This window comes from Vombatus ursinus, unplaced genomic scaffold, assembly GCF_900497805.2.
Source record: "Vombatus ursinus unplaced genomic scaffold, bare-nosed wombat genome assembly UNPS02014791.1, whole genome shotgun sequence".
Classification (NCBI taxonomy): domain Eukaryota; kingdom Metazoa; phylum Chordata; class Mammalia; order Diprotodontia; family Vombatidae; genus Vombatus; species Vombatus ursinus.
In genome coordinates this window covers 68202252-68206098 of record NW_020954569.1, presented here as the reverse complement: position 1 = coordinate 68206098, position 3847 = coordinate 68202252, and the positions used below count along the sequence as shown (strand labels likewise).

Below are 3847 nucleotides of genomic sequence, written 5' to 3'. Positions count from 1 at the left end.
CCAGCTCATTTTACAGGTGAGGAAACTGAGGCAAACAAGGTTAAGTGACTTGCCCAGGATCACATAGCTAGTGAGCGTCTGAGGCCAGATTTGAACTCAGGAAGAGTTTTCCTGATTTCAGACCTTGTACTTTATCCACTGTGCCACATAATTGCCCAGAAGACCTTGAGTACCAAGCAAAGAAACATGGATTATTTCTAAGATCTTATCAACTCTAAGTCCTATGAAACTATGACTAATCCTATGGATTTGAGATTCTCAATGGATTGAAATGGAAGGATTCCCTACTCTTCCCTCTTAATTTCATTTCCATTCAGGTTCAAATCACCAAATATTTAGTGAATGTGGAGCTCTCTCCTAGGTGCTAGTATATAAATAATAAAGACAAAGACTCCCTCCCCAACCTCCTTGGTGTCAAGGAGCCATTCCCATTCCTCAGTAGAAACAAGCCAGTTAAATTGGAAGAAATTTCCAAAGGAGATTATTGCATCCCCTTTCTCACTTATATGTCTGGTTGTGGGCTATGTTGAATCCCCCCTCAGGACAAGTGGGCAGGAATAAGTAGTAGGTGACTGAAAAGCTTGGAGGTATCTGGGGTTCTAGCTAGGCTCTCTCTGTCTTTCTAGAGTTGCTTGAATTATCAGTTGTTGCCAGTGAAATTTTCTAAGGACCTTGTTTGAAAAGTTTTCTAAGGAGAGTGTGTTAAGTTGGAACAAGTTCTGTGTCTGGAATCAGAGAACCTGGGTTCAGATCTTACCTCTGATACTTAATACTTTGGGCAAATCACTTGACCTCCCTGGGCTTCAGTCTCCTGGAAGGACTCCAAGGTCCCTTCCGACTCTGGATGTGTGATCGTATGATCTTAGTGGATAGAATGCTGGACTCGGGGTCAGAAAAACTTGAGTTTCAATTCTACCTCAGATACTTACTAGCTGCATGACCCTAGGCAAGTCACTTAACCTCTGTTTGCTTCAGTTTTCTCCTCTGTAAAATGCAGATAAGGATAGTATCCAAATTCATAAGAGTTATTGTAACTTACATGATAGTATATGCAAAATGCTTTTCAAACATGAAAACTCTATATAAAGTCAGCTATTATTACTAGGGTAACTAGGTGGTACAGTGGATGGAGCACTGGGCCTTGAGTCAGGAAGAGCTGAGTTCAAAAACAACTTTAGGCCCTTATTAGCTGTGTGACCCTGAGCAAGCCATTTAACCACTGTTTGCCTCAGTTTCCTCATCTGTAATATGGGAATAATACCAGTACCTATTTCCCAGGATTGTTGTGGGGATCAAGTGAGATAATAACTGTAAAGCACTTAGCACACTGCCTGGCACATAGTAGGCACTACATAAATATTAGCTATTATGATGATGAGGAACAAACAAGATAATAACTGTTAAATGTTTAGCACAATGCCTGGCATGTAGTAAGCAGTATTTAAACATTAGCAATTATTATTATTTTTTTATAATTGTTGTTGTTACTTTTACTCATTATTTAGTCTAACCCCATCATTTTACTAAACAGAATTGAGTCTCAGAGCAGTGAAGTGACTCAGAATGTATGGAAGACTGTATTGCACCAACTATTCCCTTCTTTGGATTTTCAAAATCAGAACTAAAACAAACAAACAGAAACCCAGCCATTGCATGGCACATTAGAAGTGCTGGCTTCTGCACTACACTAATAGCCAAACCAGTAAAATATGGGTTGATAGGCAACCCTGGCCCTTCTCCAATTTTCTTCACTTTAGCATAAAGACCACGACAACTCTGATTCCTCAAGCCTTAAGGTACCCTCTAAGCCCAAGAGTCTGCGAGTTAAAGATTTCAGCCAGTCCCTGACTCAGTTAGACTGGCCTTTTTTGCCACCATCATCTCCTGACTCCCAGGACTGGCGAAGGGCAATGGCAAGACCCTCAGGCTGAGAAGGAAACTTACCCAGGTGGGAGCAACAAAATGGAAGCCGGAGCTTCTGTTTCATTGCCCTCCAGGCCCTGTGCAGCTGCTGGTTTCCTCAAATATTTATTTTGGGGGGAGACTACTGTGTGCCCAACTCAGGAGTGGGCACTTGAATACAAAAATTAATAAAAGCGAAACCATAATAAATAAATAAATAAATAAAAAGAGAGAGTAACTCCATATCTCTTCCTCTAATGGAGCCCACGTTATCATCTCTAGATACATTGACTGGACATGCTTAGCAGAGTGTTAACAAAGGGACCAAAGTCGTGCAACACAATATAGCATTTTTTATGTCAAGCATGAAAACAGATACCACCCCCAGAGGCATGGCTTGGTCCACTTTAAAAGAAATAGGCAGCAGAAATTTAAGGATCATAAGATTATAGGTTCTAAACCTTAAATGAACTTTAGAGGTTATCTAGTTCAACTTTTTCATTTTACAGATGACAAAACTGAGACCTGGAGAGATCAAGCAACTTACCCAAAGTCACACAAATACATAGTGGCAGGATTTGACCCAAATCTCTGACTTTTTCCACTATACTCCATCACCTTAGTCTGCTGAAAGCTCTGATTTCCCCTAGTTCAGCCACTTGTTTTTACTTGTCCAGGTTTCCTACAAACCTTTTAAACTTGATGCAGAGAATGATGACTTAAAATGATTCTATGACCTTTTTTGTTCTTTTTCCTCCTCCTCCTCTTTCTTCTCTTTATTCTTCTTCTTTCTTCTTTGCATCCAATGTTCTGTGCGTGGGGGTGGATATTTGTCATAGACCCCTGAACTCCTCATCTCCTACATAATAAGAAAGTGAACATGAAAAATTTTTGTTTATAATCAAGCCTTAATTAGCTGTGTATTATCTAATCTGTGAATTATCCTTAGCCAAATGATTAATCATAGAATTATTTCTCCCTAGCCTCTGAACATTCTTTTGGGCTGCCTTCCTTCCACCATTAATTGGGATGAATTTAAATAAATATAATTAGAAAGATAGACATGTGGCCAAAAAAAATTATATCATCCATTCCAAAACCAAATGAAAATTATTTCTGGATTATCCATCATTTCAGAATATCTATGCAAAGGATTGAGTATGTATAGAAAGATGAGGGATTTCTAAAATTTGAGAAAAGATTAAACTGTGCATACTCTTTGTCCCAGCCATACCACTACTAGGTCTGAATCCCAAAGATATCAAAGAAAAGGGAAAAAGATCTTTTATGTACAAAAATATTTATAGCAGCTCTTTTTATGGTGGCAAAGATTTGGAAACTGAGGGGATGCCTGTCAATTGGGGAATGGATGAACAAGTTGTGGTATATGATTGTGATGGAATACTATTCTACTATAAGAAATTACAAGCAGGATGCTTTCAGAAAAACCTGGGAATATTTATATGAACTAATGCAAAGTAAAGTGAGCAGAACCAGAAGAACATTATACATAGTATAGCAATATTGTAAGGATGATCATCTGTGAAAGTTAGCTACTCTGATTAAGACAATTCCAAAGGACTCATTATGAAAAAAATGTTATCTACTTCCAGAGAGAGAACTAATGAACTCTGAATGCAGATTGAAGTATAATTTTTTTTCTTTCTTTGTTTTTCTCGCTTTTTGTGGCAAAATTAATAATATGGAAAAATGTTTTACTTTATTTCACATATATAATTGATACCATATTGCTTGCCTTCTCAATGGGAGGGGGAGGTATTGAAAGGAGGGAAAGAATTTAGAGCTCCCAAAAAATTTTAAATGAAAAATAAAAATAAAGAAGTAATAAATTAATTATTAAAGAAAAATAAAATTTGAGAAAGGGATTCTGAGTAGAGAAGGAAATAAGAGCCTATATGTTATAGGTTGTTAACATTTTTTTTTT

General features: G+C 37.6%; 1 protein-coding gene across 1 annotated transcript in view; it reads left to right on the top strand.

Annotated features, from left to right (window-relative positions):
• Positions 1 to 3847, top strand: part of MYO5B (myosin VB) — a 532192-nt gene that overhangs the window by 415018 nt on the left and 113327 nt on the right. The gene's annotated exons all lie outside the window — the stretch shown is intronic.